Source organism: Silurus aristotelis, assembly GCF_946808225.1.
Source record: "Silurus aristotelis genome assembly, chromosome: 16".
In the NCBI taxonomy this organism is placed as follows: Eukaryota; Metazoa; Chordata; class Actinopteri; order Siluriformes; family Siluridae; genus Silurus; species Silurus aristotelis.
The window spans coordinates 17,191,947-17,210,510 of record NC_139589.1 but is presented as its reverse complement, the minus strand read 5'-3'; positions in this window follow the sequence as shown (position 1 = coordinate 17,210,510).

The window sequence follows — 18,564 nt, the reverse complement described above, 5'->3', positions numbered from 1 at the left end:
TTGTATAGCCCTTGAAACAATGAACATAGTCTCAAAGCAAAAATAATAATAAAAAAATGAAAAATAAATATGATGATGGTGATAAAAAATTAATATGTTCTTGTTAGTGTTAAGATGGTTTTCACACTGTTTCACACACATTCCTTTGTCTGCTCAGTGTCTATAGAATACTTACGATGTTAGTCTGTAAGGTAAACAGGGAGTCTTATCTGGACTCACACATCTCCAGCTAGTATATCCTCTTGTCTAAACAGGAAACAACTAGGTCAGGTTTCTTTTCTCTGTATGTGTATATATACGTTCTGCTGCCTGCAATAAACTGAAGAGGAAGCATTTGCTGTGTGCGGTGTGATTCTTCCCTGATCAGAAAGGCCTACGGGCATCGCAGATCGTATGGAAAACCTCTCCAAGAATTAAGTTTCGTTTGTGCATGATAAAAATCGAACAGTTCTTTATAAGTGTAAGTTTGTCCCTGATGAGTAAGCCGGTGGCGACTGTGGCAAGGAAAAACTCCCTGAAATGGCATAAGGAAGAAACCTTGAGAGGAACCAGACTCAAGAGGGAACCCATCCTCACCTGGGTTGCAGCAAATGTCCATTTATTGCAGATATACGATGTTGCGGGTTACAGTGATGGTGATCAAAAGCAAACTGTAGTCCTGAGTCAGTGTAGCAGACTGTTGCCATTAACTACAGTCAAAATTCATCCTCAAAGCTCCTTTTCTTAGTCCGGAATTTCATGGAACCACCAAAGGTGTTGATGAGAAACTGTCCCCAGCTACACAGAGTGGCCTACAAACAAAGAGGACACTATCCAGAGGATGAAGTGGGAAGATCCGCAGAGGGAAGAGGGGCAGGAACAGTGGTTACTGGAACCTCAGGAGCATGTTTAACTCGACCGAGAGAGAGAGAGAGAGAGAGAGACAGAGACATTTACATTTACATTTGCGGCATTAAGCAGACGCCCTTATCCAGAGCGACGTACAAAAGTGCTTTGAGTCTCTAGTAATGAACAAATCTACACTGGTACGCCAGATTACAAACTTAATATACATATAACCCTAGAGGTGTCAGAGGTGTGATGTCAGAGGGGAAAGTACTGAGGAGTGTTTCCATCTCTTCTAGGAAGTCTCCAAGGGGACCTGGAGGGCGGTAGATGACAATGATGAAAAGGTTAATTGAAGAGGTAACTGAAACTGCATGGAATTCAAAAGAAGACATGGTTAGATGAGACAAAGGTAGAGGTGTGAAACACCATCTCCGTGATAAAAGTAGACCTGTATCACCACCTCTACCGGTTTCTCTTGGTGAGTGAGAGAAAGCATAGGCAGAAGACAGAGCAGCTGGATTTGAACACTGAGACTTTGTCTGAGTCCCGAACACTGATTGGAAGGCTGTTCCATAACTGTGGGGCTTTATAAGAGAACGATCTGCCCCCTGCTGTAGTCTTCATTATTTGAGGTACCAACAAATAGCCTGCACCTTTTGATCTAAGTAGGCATGGAGGATCATATTGGTACAGAAGTTTACTCAGATACGGCGCGAGACCGTTAAGTGCTTTATATGTCAGTAGTTGTATTTTATAATCAATGCAAGATTTAATTGGGAGCCAGTGTAGACTGATTAAAACAGGGGTGATGTGCTCATATTTTCTAGATCTAGTGAGGACTCTTGCTGCTGCATTCTGAACTAACTGAAGTTTATTTATGCACTTACTTGAACACCCAGACAGTAAAGAATTACAGTAATCTAATCTAGATGTAAAAAAAGCATGAACATTTTTTTATGCATCCTGTAACAACATCATATTCTAAGGTCAAAGAAGGCGATTCTGGTAATATTATTCATGTCACGTCCTATGATTGGTTGGTCAGAGGGAAACTGTTACAGCCAAGTTTGACTGAAAAAACACATCTGTAGCGCTCTGCACACATTAACACATCTGAAAAGTAATCACTAAATCTACTTTATAAAAGCTTGTAAATATGACTAATAATGGCAAGTTTGTTGATTTTACTTGATTAGTCTGTGTTATGTGCACTTATAGGTGGAAGCAGTAGTTAAACATAACATTTTTATGAAACAGTTCTTAAAAGTATCTAGTGTATTGAATTAAAGGTTCATACTGTTGCAAAATCGAGTGCAAAGTATTGGCACAAAAACCCAAAACAATAAATACAGTTTAATAGCAAATACAATTTTAAACGGTTGGTAAAATCTTAACTTTTTATTTATTTATTTATTTATTTATTTATTTATTTATTTATTTATTTATTTATTTATTTTAATTCTTCTACAGGTGCTTAAACTTTTTTCCTTCTTGCTGTAAAATAAAAGGAAAATAATAAGATTTAGGCTTATTGGCTGGCATATGAGCTGTCCCTGCTTCACAGTCCATCATATTTATATTCACAGAATTCGAAATACTTCATGAGTTTTGGCAATTAAGTTCCAGCAATGGACGAAACACTATACTACACGTTAAACTTCTCATCTTATTCCTTTAACGCATTTTCGTGAGTCTATGTGGATGTCCAATGTCTAAGTACACAGGTGTTGGAAGACGACGGCGATGACTTCAGATCGTGTTTAAGAAATGGCAGCGCAATTAGGTATGATGGTAAACTACTTATAAACCCCATTTTCATTGTCATTGTATGGTGTATAAAAAGTTTAAGTCAAATAATTTATTTTTCTCATTATGTGGAAAGGGCATATTTTATCAGTTTTACAGAGGAGTATTACTCTGTAACCGTCAGTTGAGGCCAGTAGCTTATTAGCTAGTTTTGGGAGAAAAAAAAAATTGTTTTATTTCATTCACAGTTTGTAAGCTTTTTTATTTTCATATTTTTTTTATTACACTCACATATATACAGCGGGGAACATAAGTATTTGACAAATCAGCATTTTTATCAGTAAAAGGATTTCTAAGTGGGCTATTGACACAAAATTTCCACCAGATGTAGCCATACAAAGAAATACAAAGTTCATACAAAGAAATCAGAACATTCAAGTATACAAGTTGAGTCATAATAAATAAAGTGAAATGACACAGGGAATAAGTATTGAACACATGAAGATAACAAGTTGCAAAATGGCATAGAAAGCCAGGAGATCACCTGAAATCTGTCAGTATTGAGAGAGAAACCCTGCCCCCTATCATTACTAATTGATATCAGCTGCTTTAGTCCTAATTGATGGCCTATAATTACCCAGGAGGCACACATGAAAGACTTCATGATGGGTAAAATCAAAGAACTCTCTCAAGATCTTTGTAATCTTATCATTGAAAAGCATTTTGATGGGAATGTTTATAGGCATTTCCAGAATGCTGAATGTTCCCGTGAGCACTGTGGGGGCCATTATCCGGAAATGGATAGAGCATCAGTTCACCATAAACCGGCCACGATCAGGTGCTCCACGTAAGATCCCTGTCCGAGGAGTCCAAAGAATAATCAGGAGAGTTCACCAAGAGCCAAGAACCACTTCAGGAAGACCTTGCATCAGCAGGTACTGTTGTTTCAAAGAAAACTATAAGCAATGCAATGAACCACCAAGGCATCCATGCACGCGCACCACGCAAGACTCCATTGCTGAACAAAAAGCATGTTGAAGATCGGTTAAAGTTTGCGAAAGAGCATTTGGAGAAGCCTGTGGATTATTGGGAAACTATAGTATGGTCAGATAAAAAGCAAAATTGAACTTTTTGGCAGTCATTCTACACACCATGTTTGGAGAAGAAATGGCACTGCCCACCACCCCAAGAACACCATACTAACAGTTAAGTTTGGGGGTGGAAGCATCATGGTATGGGGCTGCTTTTCAGCAAGGGGTACTGGCAGACTTAATATTATTGAAGGCAGGATGAATAGAGAAATGTTCTGGGACATTCTGGATAAAAATCTGCTGCCATCTACCAGAAAGCTGAAAATGAAAAGCGGGTGGACATTTCAGCAAGACAATGATCCCAAACACAAGGCCAAAGAAACAATGAAGTGGTTTCAAAGAAAGAAAATCAAGGTGCTTGATTGGCCCAGTCAATCACCTGACCTAAATCCCATAGAAAATCTATGGAGAGAACTGAAGATCAAAGTTCCTAAAAGAGGCCCAAGGAACCTTCAAGATTTAAAGACCTTTTGTGTGGAAGAATGGGCCAGAATCACTCCTGAGCAATGCAGAAGACTGGTCTCTCCATACAAGAGGCGTCTAGAAGCTGTAATCACCAACAAAGGCTTTTCTACAAAGTATTAAATAAAGTGTGTTCAATACTTATTCCCTGTTTCATTTCACTTTATTTATTATGACTCAACTTAAATACTTAAATCTTCTGATTTCTTTGTATGAATTCAATATTTGGCTTCATGGCTACATCTGGTGGAAATTTTGTGTCAATAGCCCACTTAGAAATCTCCTTACTGATAAAAATGCTGATGTGTCAAATACTTATTTTCCCCGCGGTGTATATACAGTAATATATATATATATATATATATATATATATATATATATATATATATATATATATATATATATATATATATACACACTATACACCTTCTCATTCAAAGAATTTTATTTGAAAATTGTAGATTCACACTGAAGGCATCAAAACTATGAATTAACAAATGTGGAATTACATATGGAATTATATATATATAACAAAAAAGTGTGAAACAACTGAAAAATGTCATATTCTAGGTTCTTCAAAGTAGCCACCTTTTGCTTTGATTACTGCTTTGCACACTCTTGGCATTCTCTTGATGAGCTTCAAGAGGTAGTGACCTGAAATGGTCTTCCAACAGTCTTGAAGAAGTTCCCCGAGAGATGCTTGGCACTTGTTGGCCCTTTTGCCTTCACTCTGCGGTCCAGCTCACCCCTAAACCATCTCAATTGGGTTCAGGTCCGGTGACTGTGGAGGCCAGGTCATCTGGCGCAGCACCCCATCACTCTCCTTCTTGGTCAAATAGCCCTTGATGCCTTCAGTGTGACTCTACAATTTTCATAGTCATGAAAATAAAGAAAACTCTTTGAATGAGAAGGTGTGTCCAAACTTTTGGTCTGTAATGTGTGTGTATATATATATATATATATATATATATATATATATATATATATATATATATATATATATATATATATATATATATACACATACATACACACATATACACTGGCGATCAGAATTAGAGAACAATTTAAAAACAATTTACACCTTTTCCACAAAATAACTAAGGCATTTAAAAAAAAATCATTATTTTGCAGAAAACTGATCAAAATTTGAGAACAACAATGACTGTAGCATGGAAAAAGATTACAACTAAATTTTCTGAAGGTTACAACAGTCAGCAATTAGTAGGAAGTGTACAGGCCTCTGCTCTGAATGACTTCAGCACATCTGCGGCCACAGGACAGCACTAGTCTCTCACACTGCTTTGGTGTGATTTTGATCCACTCTTTTTTCAGTCTTCTCCACAGTTCGGTGACTGTAGTGGGTTTCTTGGCCATAACTTTGTCACCAAGGATTTTCCAGAGGTTCTCTATTGGGTTGAGATCAGGACTCTGGGCAGGCCATGTCATTATTTCAATGTTTTCAGTTTCAAGGAACTGCTTTACCCATTTTGCTGTGTGACATGGAGCGTTGTCCTGCATGAACACTGCGGGCTGATTGGGTGATGAACGCATGGAAGGGACCATATGTTGCTGAAGAAGGTTCTGATAAACATTTGCATTCACTCTGCCATGTAGCTGTATAAGAGGCCCAACTCCTGCTGCAGAAAACATGCCCCAAACCATGACACTTCCTCCTCCACTTTTCACTGACTTCTTTACACACTTTGAGTTCAGTCTTTCTCCAGTTTGTCGCCGAACATAATGTTTCCCATCGGACCCAAATAAATTAAACTTGCTTTCATCACTGAAGTGAACTTTGGACCAGTTCTCCTCTGTCCACACAACATGCTTATGAGAGGTTTGGTCACTGCAGAGTGGGCTTTCAGTCCAAATGCTCTTAAACGTCGAGACACTGTATGACGAGACAGATCCTTACTCTGTTCAGTGCTGAACTGGTGAGCAATTGCTGCAGTGTGGAAACGATTTCCCATTGAGATCCTCCGCAGCATCCTGTCCTCTTTTGTATTTGTCTTCCGTGGACGACCAGTCTTCTTGGCAGACTTGAATAAGTTTGTGATGTTGTAAAGATTCAATATTCTTGAAATCACAGATTTGGAACGACCAGCTTGTCTTGCTATGGCTGATAGGGTCATCCCTTTGGCCTTCATCTGGACAACCTGCTGCCGGAGGCTTTCAGTCACTTTAGAACGGCCCACCATCTTGCAGAGTCGGTGAAACTGGAAGTTAGGCTGCCAGTTAAATAGGGGTTGACAGATAATCAAGGAAATTAGCACCAGGTGCCAGATTAACACCAATAACTGGGAGGTATCTGAAAGTGTTCTTTAATTTTGATCAGTGTGTTTTCTGCAAAATAATGTTTTTTTAGTTAATTTGTGGAAAAGGTGTTCTGGTAGCATGGTATAGACAGGACAAAAACTCCTTCAACTGTTGAGCAGTGAAGATGACATTATTTCAGAAATGTTCAATTGTTTATAAATTGTTCTCTAATTTTGATCGCCAGTGTGTGTGTATATATATATATATATATATATATATATATATATATATATATATATATATATATATATATATATATATATATATATATATATATATATATATATATATATATTATACTCTATATAAACTCTAGCAGTAACTAGAGTTTATATAACTGAACAATGTGCATATGCAACACTTAATAACTCATATAAATAAAGTACTAATATACAGTCACAAGAAAGTGTATGTATGACTATAATGTAAGACTACATGCATCTAACAGTGCAATTTTAAGGGTGTGTGTGTGTGTGTGTGTGTGTGTGTAATCACATATTGTTTTAGAAAAATCATGGGTAGGTACAGGTTCTTTTCACTTACCTTACTATGGTAAATAAGTTAAAACAGAGAACACATTTCTTTAGAACACTCACAGAATGTTTTTCGGACCTGACTGTTGCACATCAGTTCCTTACAGCAAAGAGCATTTAACAAACTTACAAACTGATGGTTCTTACAAACTGATGGCGTAATTTCAGGTGTACAATATTACATTGGTATGTATATATTTCATCAGAAGGTGGCAGTATTGCTTGCGTGTGGTCAAAAAAAAATAAAAAAATAAATAAAATTATATATATATATATATATATATATATATATATATATATATATATATATATATATATATATATATATATATATATATATATAATTTTATTTTTGTTTATTTAACATCAAACAAAAATCACGCAAAAATCAAAAATCAAAAAAAAAAAAAATATATATATATATATATATATATATATATATATATATATATATAATTTTTTTTTTTTTTGATTTTTGATTTTTGCGTGATTTTTGCGTGATTTTTGCGTGATTTTTATATATATATATATATATATATATATATATATATATATATATATATATATATAATTTTTTTTTTTTTTGATTTTTGATTTTTGCGTGATTTTTGTTTGATGTTAAATAAACAAAAATAAAATGACACTCCAAGCTGATTATTGGATACCATTCGTGATTTTTGTTTGATGTTAACCTATATATATATATATATATATATATATATATATATATATATATATATATATATATATAGGTTAACATCAAACAAAAATCACGCAAAAATCAAAAAAAAAAAAAAAAATAAAAAATTATATATATATATATATATATATATATATATATATATATATATATATATATATATATATATATAAATATATAATTTTTTTTTTTTTTTGATTTTTGATTTTTGCGTGATTTTTGTTTGATGTTAACCTATATATATATATATATATATATATATATATATATATATATATATATATATATATATATATATATATTTATATATATATATATATATATATATATATATATATATATATATATATATATATATATATATATAGGTTAACATCAAACAAAAATCACGAATGGTATCCAATAATCAGCTTGGAGTGTCATTGCTGTATCATACCAAATGTCTGTTCCTCAAAATGTGTCATCTATCAGACAGCACTAGAAACAGGACAATGGACATTCGGTGCAACCAGCACTACAGGAATAAGTAATGTTTGTTATATGAATTTATAATTTATTGTCCCTACATAATAGCAATACAGTGGTCCCCAGAACTTGTGCAGGTTATGTTCTAAGACCCCTGTTCCGAAATCTGTGAATTTTGGAGGCACCTCCACAGCCCCTATGGCACCTTAGTGAATTCATCTAGACCAGGGGTGGCCAACCAGAGAGCCACATTTTTAACTGTGTTACCGCAAAGAGCCACATCATACACATGGGCACACATGAACATCACCCATCCCTTCCTCTTACACACACACACACACACACCTCTGCTCAGCCAGATTTATTGTAAATGTCACACACCAACATAATGACAGAAATTGACTCCTACAGTACTAAGACCACAGGACAGTCAATTTTCAACAATGAACATTGTGTGCACTGCCTCACACACATAAACTCTTAGTTTAACCAAGTCCACAAACAAAAATATAATAATTTACAATAGCGTTTTTCTTTTACTATGCATGTTACATAGTGGGACTTTTGGCATTCCTTGAACAATCCCCTTCAAATCTGGTTCGTATTCCATTGTTGCCACTCGAAGCAATTCTTTCACATGGGTGTCAGTCAGAACAGATCGATGCTTTGATTTCACGTGTTTCAGGGTAGAAAACACAGACTTTGTTTGTGTGTTTTTTTTTATGTGAGTGTTCACTTCGCTTGAGTTCAATACGGTATTTTCCTCAAATGCGCATGTGCGTGAGATGAATATACCGCAGGGGTGGGTAATTAATTTTTACAAGGGGCCACATGAGAAACCTGAATTGTGTCAGAGGGCCACACCAACGATAATATTTTAGGGATGCACCGAAATGAAAATTCAATTCAAAAGGCAATGAAATCCATATTTTTTTGTGTTATGGCGTTTGCCTTGGCACCATCACTGGAAACTTTCTTGCCTTTTCAAAAACGTCCTCTACAGACGGAGTGCGCATGCTCGGCTTGACTTTACTTTTCTGCGCCGCGTTCTTCTCATATTTAGAAGGCAATCGGGATGTTTGGATTTCAGGTGATAAATTAAACCCGACTTGGAGAAACTCTTTACAGATACACCCCCTCTTGAAATTTCAGCACTGCATGTTCTGCAAATCACTATCCGCACACCGCAGACATGTTGGCTCTTATCCAGATAACCGTGTGCTGGCTGCGCTTTTTTATTGCGTCATTACAATTGTGTTTCTGCCGTGTTGTTTTGGTGATTTAGGTATTTCAGCCGAAAATTTTCGGTGCATCCCTGTAATTTATGATTGGCCTCACGCAGGCCGGACAGGGACGTACAAAGGGCCGGATGTGGCCCGCGGGCCATAGTTTGCCCAGGTCTGATATACCGCAAAGTTTCCCAGTAGGGGCAAGCTCATTTAAGTCTTAAAAAAGTACATCGAACACTCAAGCGAAGTGAACACGCACATTAAAAAACAAACAAACACAAATTCGATATGAACGTAAGAGCCGCATGAAACCAGCCAGAGAGTTGGCCACCCCTGATCTAGACATTACACCAGTAAGTTGGTTCCTTTTTGATGCATACGCAACAGAAAATGTAAAAAAAAGTAATAGACATAAATGCTTTATTTATCATTTAAAATGAATAATACAATAATTAGTTTTATATATTGTATGAAATTTGTTATTGAAAACAGTTTAAAATGTTATTTCTAACATTCCTGAACATTCGGATACCCGCAAATTTTAAGATAATCCGCAACTTGCTGTTACTTAGGTTCTAAATGAGAACCCGCAAATTTTCAGACCCCTGAGTTCCGAACCGCAAGTTATCGGGGGTGACTGTACCACAATATACATTTTCTCTAACTAAATATAGCGGTAAGTTACATAATTCTGCTCATTCAACTATTCAATACAAACAGCTGTGATGTGGTTTAACATGGGGCTAGCAGATTAATGTAACATTCAAGTGTGTTTATGACTAGAGGTTTTATCTGGGTTTTTCTGTTGCCGATGTTTTAGAAATGCTTAGATATTTAGGAATTATGATATGATGCCATTTCTTTTGGCTGATTTTCTTTTTTCTCTGATTCATCTGTTAAAATCTAACAGTCTTATTATTTATACGCTATTATTCAAACCCGAAGCGCATCTGATATCTGACTTTCTCTTGCAGTGTCTTTAATACCCCAGTTTCACTGAGATTTCTGCATTTTTGCTGTCCTTTTAAAATCTCTTATAGCACTTACAGTGGAGTAAGTGCTATAAGAGATTTGATCAGTATTGATCAGTATCAAAGACAGAACACTTCCTGTATAGAAAAAAGTTATTTAACTGTCAAACTGCACTATTTGATTCAATGTCTGGGTCAGTGTCGGAAAGCAGAACATTGTAATGTAACTGTGCCAAGCCACCAATGCAATATAGTGTCTATCAAACAAACGCCCAGACTAATTGTAACTAATTGTGTAAAACCCACACCAACCACGTACATAGCCAAGTAAATAGATAATATACATGAAAAACAATATTTTCACAATAGAAGCACACATCTCTCCAAAGGTATTGTTTTTTTCTTTTAGCTATACACTGAAAACATTTGAGTTTGTAATCAAAAGAAAAACATGAAATAATAGATAGGAATTTTAGCTTTTGCACCCTTGCAACACATACTTCAACTGATCAAAATTTTGTTACATATTGCAGCTTTATTGCAGCTACACAGCCTCAGCAAGACACCACAAGTTGCAATGCACTGTATACACTGACACCACAAAGAATAAATATTTTTTAACAATTTGTGCTACAGTAAGTTTTTTATAGCACTGGATCAGACGGACTAGCCTTCTCTTCACTGAGACTAGGGTGTCCATGACCCTGTCATTCACTGGTTGTTCTCCTTTGGCCCACTATTGGCAGATACTGTACCAACCACTGTTTACCAAAAACACCCAACAAGGCCTGCTTTTTTGGCAATGCTCTGATCTAGCCACCCAGCCATAACATTTCACCACCTTATTTTGCTCTTGTCAATAAACTTTGAGAAATTATTGTTTTTGGCTGCTTAATATATCCCACCCATTAAAAGATTTTATTGAAAAGAGATAATCAAAGTTATTCCTTCACTTGACATTGTTAGAATGATCTAATTAATTATGTAATACCGCATTATCTGTGTAAAGCGTCTTGAGACGCGTGAGACAATGTTAACTGTTAAAAGCACTATTCAAACCAAAATAAATTTAATTAAATGTAAGGCAGATTGCTACATATCAGCCATAACACATATACATGCGCTTTGTGACCCGCACCTGCTGAAGAAATGTGCTCCAAACGTGACTGCCAGTGTTGTGAAAAGACAAAGAGAACATGGGAGAAGGGCAGGTGGGAAAATTAAATGCAGCTCCTCAAGACTGATGAGTATAACCAAGGACTATAAAAGGGGGCTTTGATTCCTGCAGAGCCGAGCATCTTTTTGACTTCACTAATGAAGATAATGTTTTTTTTTCATTATGCAGCAGCAGCAACGATGATGACGACAACAATGACAACTCCCACCAGGCCTAGCCCATCCTCCCTTGCAAGAGCTCAGCCAAGCTCTCTTGGCAGCTCGGCCCCAAAAACCCCCAAAGACAAAAGTGCTGGAATGTGCCCTGGCCACCCTGAAAATGAGAAGAAGAAAATGGGTCCCCCACAGATCCCCAGACGCTTGTTCTGGGCACCTAGTAAGAAACAGCAGTCAGGAAGAACAAAAATCCACCAGCAACACCCCTGGCTACATCACACCCCGAGATAAGCCCATGCCCACTTAACCAAAGCCACAGGTTAAATGAAAGGTCTGACAACACTGTTTTCAGCACAAACTGGGCTACAATACTATGTGAGCAGCACATTTGTACATGATTTGCTTTGAGAAAGCAACATTTATGTGTGCTTAGTGAAAAACTAAAATTACTGGAATAAGGTCATAAAACACACACAGAACATTTGTTCAGAAGACTTTTGAGAAGTAGATGTGGTAGACTAGAGTTTTTTGCTTTAAAATCATGTGAACATCATCCTGTCATCATTCACAGAAAACAATTAATTGATTAAAATTTTCTAAGAAACTTTATGTTTAGAAAGGCTGTATCCAAGGAGGAGTGAATCATAATGAATAATGCTGTGATCACAATTGAGAAGACAATGGCCTGCATAATGAGCTGCATAATGAGCCTGTCACTCAGGTGTGACTGAGAGCGAATTGCTACAACAAAGGACAAATGAAATTTATATATTGCATGTTTGTAGTTTATTTAGGTTACATTCATGCAAAATAACTTGCAAAAGAACTTGAGATTCACTTGCGAGCGCAGTTAAACAAATGATTAGGAACAAACAAATAAACAACACACGTCAAGATGTCGTGGTTGCAATATCCAAAATATCCAAAACAGTAGCAATGTTTTCTTGGATGATAGATGGCCTTACATGCATGCCGAATAGTTTCCTTAAGGTCCTTACATCCCATGATAGTGTCCATCCACATGTTCAGCCGTGCCCCTCTGCCTGTCACTTGTCTGCATTTGAGTGACTCGTGCATATTCCATCAAATGGTGTGATATCTGTCTTTTGATATGATTGTGGAAGAGTATGAAATAATATATAAAGTGATATATAAAATGAACAGAGAAAGCCTGTTCTGCCACTAGTAGTCTCTGATGGGACCTCATCTTCGCCATTGCCATGTAGAACAGAAGCCGATTCTACAGTTGACTGCAGTTGACTGATGCTGATGTCTGTCCATTTATGGCCCTTTGTACGTGCCCTGGCAGCCAGAGTATTGGTGTTTCGACACAGAGTTAATACAGCAGTTTAAGAAAAGACAATTTTGAAGATACTCATGGGAGTGTGCATCACATGGCCTTAGATGTGATCCAGGTTCCTGTGCAGACAGGAATCTCAAAGAGTCTATTTTTCCATGACAGAGTGGGCTGCTTATTTGCTTTGGCTCTCTTTGCAAAAGGTTCTTTAGCACTGTTATTCTCACATCTAAAAAAAAGGTAAGCATGCTGTTTACACAAATAAATTATATTATTAACATTATTGTGATGCAGTGGCAAGCGGTCAGGGCCAGTAAAGCCTTCTCTGCTGGCCTAAACACTATCAGAAGCACTGAATGACATTTACAACCTAAATTGTTATATTTGTTCCATGTAATTGTATTCATTTATTACCAACCGTTTATTCTCTTCATTTCGTTGCGTTTCATTTGGCTGCACTGCTTCCAGTATGTGTATGTGAGATGTTTTTTGTCCAATCAGATTTAAGCCTCTATGTGCTGCCATGTCAATCTAATCTGCCCAGGGCCTGCAAAGTCTGTTCTGCTGGCCTTTTTTTACCATAGTCTCCTTAATAAATAGCTCTGTTACTTTAACCAATCAGATTTCATATTCGCCTTACAGGGCCAGCTAGCTGAATAGCGTCATCATTTTTACGTCCTCTGATTGGTTGTTCATAGGTAAACTGTTAAAGCCAAGTTCGACGGGAAAAACACATGTGTAGTGCACTGCACACATGAATACATCTGAGATTGACTCTTTTATGCCTAGAGAGGAAGATAAATTAATTTGGTTCTGGACATACTTCAAAATCCATTTTAAAGAAAAGCTAGACAGCTAAGAGAGGTCGGCCAACCCCGAAGCTAGCGTGCTTGTCTCAGCCGGGGAAAGGGTATGTTATCCACCAGTGAATACGAGCGGTACCACGGGCTTACAGCCTCTGAGCACCGGTGCAAATTGTGAGTTTGCATCTCTGGTGAGTAGGTTGTCTTTTATTAAATCTTTTATGTTTTTGTCATGTTATTAGACAAATATTGATTCTGAACTTCTCCAGATGATGTAAGTGGTACAGTTGTGGTGGTAGTGTAGAGGTTTGGAGTTGACTTAACTGGGTTTTTTTTGCTTTAGTAAAATGGTATTTACCCTCCATATGTGAGATGCCTCTCTCTGTAATGCCACGAGAAGTTATATTGCATTTTTGAATAGTATTGATGGTTTCTTTAATAGTGACGTGATAGTGGTGGTATTAAGAGTTGGATAAGGTTGGGTAAGTCCCCACTGAAGGCCCAGGTACCAAATGCACAGCCTGCCACTGATATATATAGCATAGTTTATATACGTGGTTTGTTTAACATTCAAAACTAAAGGTGGCCTGTAAGTATATATTTCATATTTCAACCAATTTTACTCAGAATTTTAGTCTGATAATAGCCTGTTTGGAAATATCCAACTTTAAATCTGTAGCTTTTTATACATCGCCAAGCAACATTTTAAACCATGAAGGTAAGAATAAAAGGCTTACTCGACAGGAATTATATTCTCTTCAAACTCTCTTCAAAATGCAAAAGTTTGTCATCTGAGTCGTGTTCTTCCTCTGAGGAGAAGATAAACCTTTTCTCACTCAGAACCATCCAAAGTGTGTCTTCAACCATGTAGCTTTCCATCAGCCAAATGCGCAGAAAAAGTAGTTAAATTCTATGATGAAGCTTGACATTTTATTTCATTTTTCAGGAGCGGGTACATGATTACCTGGCTCACTCCAGTTCATTTCTATATGAACAGCACTTTCACTGTGAGGCGGGATCACAGAGATAATAAGGTTATATCGAAGAAACTTTAATATGGATTACATAATCAGAAAATATTTGATTTTGATCTGAATTGGTTTATTTGAAAGTAGACTGTGGCAGTGGGGGCATGGTCGAGCCCTTTGTGAATAGAGAGCAAGGCCGGAGGAGACAAGCGGTAAGAATCACACACCTGTTGGGATTTTGTCTAATCTGTATTATCTTATGCAGTGAGTGGGGGGAAGCATATAAGAGGACCGAGAGATGGGTGCAGAGGGAGAGAGAGGGAGATACAGTGAGATGTGTGGTATGTGTGTGAGAAAGAGCTAAAGTAAAATAATAAAATAAATAAAGCTGGTTCTGCCAAAACTGGTCGCCATTCCACTGTTTTTCCTTCCCCGGAAGCGATCGCTCATCCATGACCTCCCCTTCCCTCTTCTACTTCTCAGCTACCTGTGTCTGTGACTCCTGTCCTGCAGGTGGGTGACTTGGACCACACAGGTGTGGAAGAGAAGCCTGGGCTGGTCTGCTTGTGTTGCGGGGAGCCAGGGCATCTCCTGGATCAATGCACCATAATGGAGTTAGGGGTTAGCTGGAACAAACTGCATACCGGTGAGTATCCAAGGGGGTACACACTGCGCTTTTGTGGATTCTGGCTGTGAGCAGACCACCATCCACCAAAACCTGGTTTGGTGCAAGGCTTTGAATACTGCATGCCAGGTGAAGGTAAAATGTGTGCAAGGCGAAAGAACAAGAAAAAGAGAGGTCGAGGGTTCACCTGGTGGGTATGGTATCCAACGATGCTGGACGCTAACAGTGGACCCACTCCGCTGTCTTTGCCAGGAGCCGTCCGCCGAACTGCTGCAGTACAATGAGGTCGAGGATCTCATATGCACTAAGGTCCTCCTCCAGCAGCCACTTCCGGCAGGCATCGCAGGTGTCCTGAACAAACACAAACGGCAAGCCGACCTCAATAAGTGTAAGGCAGCAGAAACAACGTCTGTGCTGCTGCAGGGTCTGGCCCACTCGCTGGAGAATTGCTTACTACAAGTCGCTATATTCCAGCTGCATTCGGCTGGCCAGCGAGCTGGGCCTCTGTGGACAGGAGCAACAAAAGATGTAGCTCTCGCTCTGAATCCGGCCATTTCTCCTTTAAATAAAGCAACATGCAGCATATCAATATTTCCCTGTCCTTCTTTTCATTTAAACACAGGCTCTACTCATCTGCAAAATGGTAATCCACAAAACACACAACAGGAATTTGACTGTTGGGTTTACAGAATTTCGCACCACGGATTACCCTTCCATCCTACTCCTTCTTCCCTTGGATCTTGTGGACCTTGCTCCTCCTGAGCATACCACGGATATTGCCTACACTGACTATTCTGCATATCGTGTTGTTTAACATTCTGCCTTCTCTCTATTAAAACCCAACGCGAACTGTGCTCCGGCTTCCACCTCCGTTCATTCACCGCATGACACCTGATAATTGCTGAATTCTTCAGTCCACACAAAAAAAAGAATCCAACCCGCCCTTGAAACCCAATTGAAACCCAAAATAAACATAACTAATGGGTGCTTATCAAGCAAACAATTGATGTCACCAGTGATGATGGGAAACGCACCTTAGCAAGGCACGTACGGCTTCATTTGTAGGCCAACTTCTTCTTCTTTTGACTTCTCACATTAGGGTTTGCCACAGTGGATTATCCGTCTCCATACCCCCCTGTCTTCTACATTTGCCTCTTTCAAACCAACTGCCTGCATGTCTTCCCTCACTACATCCATAAACCTCCTCTTTTACCTTCCTCTTTTCCTCCTTTCTGGCGGCTCCATCCTCAGCATTCTTCTACAGATATACCCCAAGTCTCTTTTCTGCACATGTCCAAACCCTCTCAATCACGCCTCCCTTAGCTTGTATCCAAAACATTTACATTTACATTTGTGGCATTAAGCAGACGCCCTTGTCCAGAGCGATGTACAAAAGGGATCTACACTGGTACGCTAGATTACAAACTTAAGATAAATCGGACAACAACTCTTGATTTTTACAAAGCAAACTTGGAGTGCTAATTTAAGTGTTTCAGGAAGAGATAGGTAAAACATCCTGCATGCGTGTCCCTATAATAAATTTGCTTCTAATCCTGTCACTTCCAATAAAAATCTGAACATCTTCAGCTCTGGCACCTCCAGCTCCACCTCCACCTCCTGTCTTTTAGTCAATGCCACTATCTCTAAACCATAAAACATAGCAGGTCTCACCAAAGTCCTATAAACCTTCATTTTTACTCTTGCAGATACCCTTGTATCACAAATCACTCCTGCCACTCTTCTCCACCCACTCCACCCTGCCTGCCCACTTTTCTTCACTTTTCTAACACACTCTCCATTACTTTGCACTGTTGACACCAGATACACATGTACTCTATATTACTTCTATTGACTTTCATTCCCCTTCTCTCCAGGGCATACCTCCACCTTCTCAACACACTCTCCTTGTTAGTCAACACATTTCCATCTTCATCCTTAATTGCTCTAACTTGTCATACAGCTCCTCATATGCCTTTTCCTTGGCTTTTGCTACCTTTCTAGCTGTCTCCCTTATCACTTCTGCAGTAGTTGCCCAATCATCCAGCACCTCTTCACCACCACTGAGCCCCTGTCTGACCTCTTCCCTGAACCTTACACTACAGTCTTCCTCCTTCAGTTTCCAGCATCCTAATCTTCTATCAGTCCTCAATCTCCTCATCTTTTTCTTTACCTCCAAAGCCATCCTACAGACCACCATCCGATGCTGTCTAGCTACACTTAGTTTTCAATCTCCTTCAGGTTGCATCTCCTACATCTACTTCTTAAAATATGTATTCACCATGTATTTTAATCCTTTTAGCAACATTTACTGCCATCTGCCCTTCCACATTCCTCTCCTCAAGGCCATACCTACCCATCACCTCCTTATCACCTCTGTTCCCTTCACCTACATGCCCATTCAAGTCTGCCCCAATCACCAATCTTTCTTCTTTAGGTACACTCTCCACCACTTCATCTAACTTTATTTTTCTTTCTCCTCCATCTAACAGCTCACTTGTGGAGCATAGGCACTGATGACATTTATCATAACCCCATTAACTTCCAGTTTAATGTTCACCTTTATAGGCTAACTAACATATCTAAATGAAACACACTCATTTCATTTTTACAAATGAAACACATTCATTCTGATTGCTCCGCTCAGCCGTAAGACACCCACCACTGCCACATTAGGAAAGCTAGACTGATGGCAAACAGCTAAAAATAGGGCTGACCGAGGCACAGTTTCTGGGCTACTCTATTGGCATTGGTCTGTAAAAGGTCAGAGACTACCCACTATCTGCCTCCAAATGACAGGTGTGTGCCTTTTTGGGCTGGCAGGTTACTATAGAAAATTTGTGTCCCCCCTCTCAGATGTCAATAGAAAAACAGACAGAATATGCTGGACTTACACAGTGGTGCAGGTATTCCAGTCTTTGAAACAAATGCCCAGCAAATGCCCAGCGACCCAGTGTTGAGGAATCCAGACTTTGACCTACACTTCACAATCCACAAAGACGTTTTAGAAACATGGATGGGTCTTAAATGTAAAAGAACACACAGTGCTATAAGTACGCCGGCTGATCGGAAGTATGCCACGGTGGAATAGGAAGCAAGAGCAATAAAGTGGGCTATAGTGGAACTACGGTATAATCTGGCTGGTAGACACTGCATGCCCATAACAGACTAAGCCCCACTACAGTGAATGGCCAAATC